Source organism: Suricata suricatta, chromosome 12, assembly GCF_006229205.1.
Source record: "Suricata suricatta isolate VVHF042 chromosome 12, meerkat_22Aug2017_6uvM2_HiC, whole genome shotgun sequence".
Taxonomy (NCBI): Eukaryota; Metazoa; Chordata; class Mammalia; order Carnivora; family Herpestidae; genus Suricata; species Suricata suricatta.
Window position 1 is genome coordinate 70916086 of NC_043711.1, and position 6903 is coordinate 70922988.

The 6903-nt window shown below is 36.0% G+C and overlaps 1 long non-coding RNA gene across 1 annotated transcript in view; it reads left to right on the top strand.

Moving 5' to 3' along the window:
* LOC115273124 overlaps positions 1-6271 on the top strand; it is a 10295-nt gene extending 4024 nt beyond the window's left edge. The window contains exon 3 of the long non-coding RNA XR_003900701.1: positions 6191-6271. This is a non-coding gene — a long non-coding RNA (uncharacterized LOC115273124). The remainder of the gene's footprint in view (positions 1-6190) is intronic.
* The last annotated feature ends 632 nt before the right edge of the window (positions 6272-6903 follow it).

The following is a 6903-nucleotide window of genomic DNA, read 5'->3' on the forward strand; positions in this document are numbered from 1 at the left end:
GGAGGGGGTGATGGTCATGATTGGGGGCACTTGTGGGGAGAAGCACTGGGTGTTATATGGAAACCAATTTGACAATAAACTATTATTTTTAAAAATAAAAATAATAAAAATTTAAAATGTTGAACTCAGAAACAGAGTATAACAGTGGTTATCAAAGACGGGGGGAGGGGTGGAATTGGGGTTAGGAAGATGCTGGTCAAAGACCACAAGCCTTCATCTATAACATGAATAAGTTCTGAGGATCTAATGTATAGCATGGTGACTATAATTAGTAACATGGTATTATATACTTGAAATGTACTAAGAAAGTAAAATTTAGGTGTTCTTATCACACACACAAAATGTAAATATGTGAAGAGACAACTGCGTTAATTAATTTTGTGGTAATCATTTCACAATGCGTATGTGTATCAAATCATCACACTGTACACTTTAACATATTTATGTTAATTATAGCCCAATAAATCTGGGAGAAAAAAAAGGAGGAAAAAGCTGTTTGCCGTCCTTTGAATAGTGAAGACTCGTGACTTACTTCAGCAAAAAATAAAAACAAAAGTAAATATATGAGGCAAACCAAAAGATGATCACAGATGAATAAGAAAGCCCAACTAAAACCAAAAGAACCATCCAGCAGACCCCAGCCCAAATTACTGACCCTCAGAATCAGAATCAGATTGAAAATATCTTCAATCTATTCCAAATCCCTGAGGAGGAAATACACGTTGGTTAGTGTGAGCTGCTGAGAATCTGAGGCTGATTGAGTTTTTAAAGACACTAAAAGTTTTTTTGGTTTGTATCAATCCTTATCGATACATTTACTCCTTTGGGTAATGAGCTTGTGATGCACTTCCACTGAGGAGGAAACAGACTAAAATCAGTCTGATATAAAAGTACTTCATGCCTACACAATATATGTTCCAGTTAGTCCTTTAAAATTTATCTCCTATTTTTCCTCCTGTTCTCACATTGCCAGTATGAGGCCAATTGCTAATCTTCAATCATTTTCCACATCATTTTCTGAGTTTTTTTCATATATGTTTATTCTTATTAATTTGGTAATTTTCTTTAAATTTATTCACACCTAAATTACTTTCTACATAAGCTCCCTTCTGGACAATGTTATCTAAGCAACTATAACTGATGGACTAACACTTTTTTTGTGAATATATAAAAAATAATTCATAACTATTAAAATGAATATATAAATATTAAAATAAAAATATTTTTATCCAAGTCCTACACAGCATGTTCACTGAACATGATAAGCATTCTACTTTCTCTCAAACTTTTTACGTGTTGGTATTATTGTGATGCAGTGTATGATAGAGACAATTTTTAATTTGGTGTTCAGTAAGTTATTAAACGGTTCTAAATTTCAGGTGGAACCAGAGTTTTAAGAACCTTGAAATAAAAACTAAAGAATTCCTCTCTATGTGCACTAGAAAAAATTCGCAAGGAATTTGATTCCTATAGGAACTGTTACAAGAGGTTATGACAGACTTAGTATTAGGGGAGATTGCAAACAAGGAACCAGTTAGGGAACAATTTCATTAGTCTAAGAAAGAGCTAATATGAGAAGTAAATTAGAAAAAAAGGTAAAAATCACCTATACTGAACTTAACTGGCCAGGGGAGGGGAAACAGTTTTGATATTTTTTAAATGGATCTGAGAAAGGAACCATGTGAGGAAGATAATGAAGATAATTCTATTCATTGTTGAGTTAAAGGAATAAAAAAACATGAAAAAGGTCAAGATCATTCTGAAGTTTGGCTGTGATATAAATGCATTGACAAGGTTAAGGGGAACAACTGATTTAGTAGACACTGAGGTGTAGTAGAGGTAGACAATAGTAAAGATGTTGAGTTTTATTTTAGATGTGATTTTTGCAACAGGGTTTAAGCCTAGGATTTGACAAACAAGAGGATGGAGGAAACAGTTTTTGAGAAGCATTGATAAGGCAACTCCGGAAAGATTGATATAGCTTGGATGGCGTACCAAGTGGTATTGGTCTGATTTTATTTTGTCTAATTTGGTTACATGCGTTTGAATTTCTCCTTCAACTATCTATCTATCTTCAACTTCTGCATGAAAAACCAGTTTTGTTCTTTATTTCATTTTTGTTTATATCTTCAATCTATCCCAAATCCCTGAGGAGGAAATACATGTTGGTTAGTGTGAGCTGCTGGGAATCTGAAGCTGTCTGTTATATGGGATTACTGCAGCAAAACCTGGCTCCTATACTGCTTCTTGGCATGGGTATAATAGGAGGAGAGAGTCAAAGTTTACTTTGAAATTCAGAAACTTGGTGACTAAGAATGGAAGTATTACTCCCATTATACATTCATGTACTAGATAAACATTTATGTTTTTCTTTTAATTTACTCTTTATGTACACCTCTTTAATGCATTTATAGTAGTAAATAAAACTATTATTTGGGGAAGAGTTCTGAACATTTGTGCAACAAATACCCTGTGAAAATATGAAAACAATGGATATTTTCCTGGAAAAATGAACAACAAACATTTCATGAATCATCATCAACCATAATCTCAGAAAAGCATTAAAAAGGATATTTTAAAAAATGGCTTTTGTTGATACTCTCCTTACTGGATGTTGTAACCTTCTTTGCCTTTCTTTATATCATCTGACTATAGCATTTAGATTGTGACCGGAGAGTGGGGCTCACGTATTCTGAGCAGAGCTATAAAAAGTGTCTTCATTACAGTTTGAAAGGACTGGCCAAGATCATTGTTTGGGAGGATGAATTAAGATATATAAAGCACTGCATCTAAAGTCAGTAGTGTGTAGATAATGGTACTCAATAATTTTCAATCATTCACTGAAAAGTATATTGGGGGATAAAGGTAACTTTAGTATAAAAAATTGCTTAAGTTGCTTTCCTCAAAAAATGGAATATGGAAAATATTTCTAATGGAAAATTTTGGTTTGATACAAAGTTACAGAAGTATATGTATTCCAGATTAGCAATTTTCCATTCAAGACTGTCCTCTAAAAGGGAAACATTGTTAGTATAAAAGATAAGAATACTTACCTCCTTAAACTCATAAGAAGACAACAGAGCCTCCCACAGAACTCCCTACAGTCTTCTCACACACATCCTATTGGACACACATATTACTATTAGACACACCTGAAAGGGATAGATAGATTGAACCAAACCAAGGGAAGGTGGTTATCTACACCAATATCTCCTCAACTAATTTCAGGTTGACTCTATCTAACAAGTTTTCACTTGTTCTTTTGACCCTGGAAATCTACATTGAAAGGAGGGAGGAAGGTTACATTTGAAACAATATGAGAAATTTCTCAAAGCACCAAAAATAAAATTGTTCTTTGCCTTGGCCTGCCACAATTACTTCATTGCTATGACATATGACATCATAGTTAGTCCTCAGACTCGGGGGTGTTTCTAATGAGCTAGAGTTGGAAGGGTCCCAGTGGAATGCAGTGAACCAAAAGGCCCACTGTTCTTTCAAATTCCAACATGATATTAGGAGGGAAAACAAAGGGCTCTTCAAAAGCCAGAGGTCAACCTGTTAAGTAGTACCAAAAGGTGGAAATAATGAAAAGGAATGACAAGACAGTTTCAGAGCATAGCAACAGATAATTGTTACCTATCTCTACTGTTTTATTATTTCTACTTCAAGAATAAAGATAATGAATATGATATTTTCAAAATATTCTGATAACATATTTTATCATAGGAGATCTTTGACACAGAATTGTGCCAAAAGAAGAATTATTACAGTTTCCAATGTATGTGTTTATGTATGTATAAGTATACATAATGAAAAGATATTTTCAATTTTTAAAACTACACATAGGGAGTTAATGAAAACAAAGATACAAATGTTTACCCAATCTGTGAGTTAGGTCCCTTTCTGCTACTGGGCACAAAGGACCCTCAGAGGGACAGCCACCTTCCCTAGGGCCCATGTGAACCATTAACTACATATTCCCTTCTGGGAATGTATCTAATTATTTAGCCAATTTATCACCAAGACAGCCCCAGTGGCTAAACCCAACATCAATATACCAGAGGTCACAAAAACTAACAGGAGCCTCTCCATAAGCCAAATGTCAGAAATGGACATGGGTATCTCATTCCTAGTCCTGCCACTCACCCCTAATGCTCAGCTGGCCTAGAGAACTTAGACAAGCTTCTTGTCTTACTAATCACCAAACAAAAATGACCAGTTATATCAAGTTTCTAAATATACTCACAAATTTCAGGACAGATCTCTTCAACACATACCCTTGTATCTATGAAAGGGTTGAAGCAAAAGGAAGGTGATGCTGTATGTTACCTTTAGCTTCTCAAACATGCTCCGAAACTGCTTTCTTGGGAAAGCCCATGAAAGGACCACAATTATACTGAGAGAGTTTAAAAATGAAGGAGCTATAGAGATACATAACTAGGACTATGTAATATTGAACAAAACAGCGTTGATATAATGAATCTAGATAAAGACTTTTATAGCCAACAAACATAAAATATACTTTATTTTAATTTTCCACTATGGAGAATTTCTCAAACATACATAAAAGTATACAGAGCAATATAGTGAACTTCAGTGTGTTCAGTAAGCAGCTACAATAAGTTGGGAACATTAGCCAGCAAAATGTTCTCTATTTCTTACCACTGACTTCTCCTATCCTCTTCACTTTTCTTCCTTTTCCTTTATTTTATGGAGTCATAGAAGACACACCTTTTACACTCCTGTGGTAGATTTATTGCACAATGTTCCCTGTTTTTCACATACCCATCCATATTTTCCATATCCATCCATCCATATACTCTTGCCTTTTCCATGTTACTTCACTGCCTCCCAACATAAGCAGCACAGACTCGGACATGCAACTCATTTTAGCCAAAGTTTTCTTAGCAGAAATAGCAGACAATTGAAATAGTACTTCTGCCTTCTCTGTTTCCCCATCCCCATGAGAAAATGCCTGAGCTAGCTAACTGGAGGTTGAAAGTCCCAGTGATCCTATCTGAGGCTACCCTAAATTATCCAACAGCCAGCCAATTTCCAGATCATCAAATAAACCTAGCCAAAATCAGCAGAACTTTCTAGCCAACCATCCCTGGACTGTGAGCAGTAAGTACTATAATTATAAGCAACTGAGGACTTGTTGTTTCACACCATTATTCTGATAATAGATACCTGACACAGAACCTATGGACTATTTATAATTATGTATTTCTGGTCAAGATGCAAAAAGAGGCACATAAAAGACAACAGCATCCCCATCCACACAAAAATTACACAGATAGATACACAGATACATAGACAATATTTTTAGTCAGTCAAAACAAATACTAGCTAAAAATTATGCATTAACATAAAGTAAGTGAAAACAAAGAGAACAAAGGCAGACAGGGCCAGCTTTTGAGCTCTGAGCTGGAAAGAGACGCTAGTGGCCTGAATTTATCACCTAGAGGGGAACGAAGCCCAAACACACCAGAGACCAGAGCCAGGGCCACTGCGTGAGTTAGAGGTCTAGTGCATGTCTCCTGGAGTGTGAACATAGGCTGAGAAAAGCCACCACCAATATATATATAGTCAGCTGATTCCAATAAGAGTACCAAGACAATTCAATGGAGGAAATGAATAGTCTTCTCAATGCTGGGAAAATTGAGTATCTATATGAATGAGAAAACTGTGGACTCCTAAAATCACAGCATATACAAAAACACCCAAAATAGATCAAAGATCTAAATGTAAGATCTACAACTATAAAAGGTAACATTGATTTAAATCTTCTCACCCTTTATAATACATTGGAGTCATTGGTATGACACAAAAAGCATAAGCAATCAAAGAATAAACTAATTTGGACTTCATAAAAATTAAAAACTTTTGTGTTTCAAAAGATATCATGAAGAAAGTAAAAAGATAATCAACAGAATGGCAGAAAACATTTGCAAATCATATAGCTGAAAAGGGTCTAGCATACGAGCAAAGAATAAAAAACTTTTATAACTCAGCAACAAAACTGAACCCAATTTAAATATGAGCAAAAGACTTGAATTAATATTCCTCCTATGCAGATACACAAATGATCATAAGTACATGAAAAGATACTCAACATCATAGTCATTGGCTCAGTTATTAAGCATCTGACTTTGGCTCAGGTCATGATCTCATGGTTCGTGTTTTCTAGTCCCACATCTGGTATGCTGGAGCCCCACTTTGAGTGAGCTCATGTCCCACTTCAGGTGAACACGAGACCTACCTACTTCAGGTGAGCCCTGTTTCTCTTTTTCTTTCTTCTCTCTCTCTCTCTGTCTCTCTCTCTGTCTCTCTCTCTCTCGCTCACTCACTCTCTCTCTCCCCCTCCCTCTTCCTCTCTCTCCCTCCCTCTTCTCTTTTTCTCTCTGCCTCTTGTGGGATTCTCAATCTCTGCCCCTAACTGGCTTGTACCCTCTCTCTATTTTATTTTTTTAAGAAATGTTTGCTTATTTTAGTTTTTTTCTGTGGTTTTTAAAAAATAGTTTATTGTCAAATTGGTTTCCATATAACACCCAGTGCTCTTCCCCACAAGTGCTCTCCTCCATTACCACCACCCCCTTTCCCTCTCCCCCTCCTCCTTCAGTCCTGGGTTCATTTTCAGTATTCAATAGTCTCTCATGATTTGTGTCCCTCTCTCTCTCCAACTTTGTTTCCCCCTTCCCCTCCCTATGGTCCTCTGTTAGGTTTCTCCTGTTAGACCTATGAGTGCAAACATGGTATCTGTCCTTCTCTGCCTGACTTATTTCACTTAGCATGACACCCTCGAGGTCCATCCACCTTGCTACAAAGGGCCAGATTTCATTCTTTCTCATTGCCATGTAGTACTCCATTGTATGTATGTATGTGTGTATATATATATATATA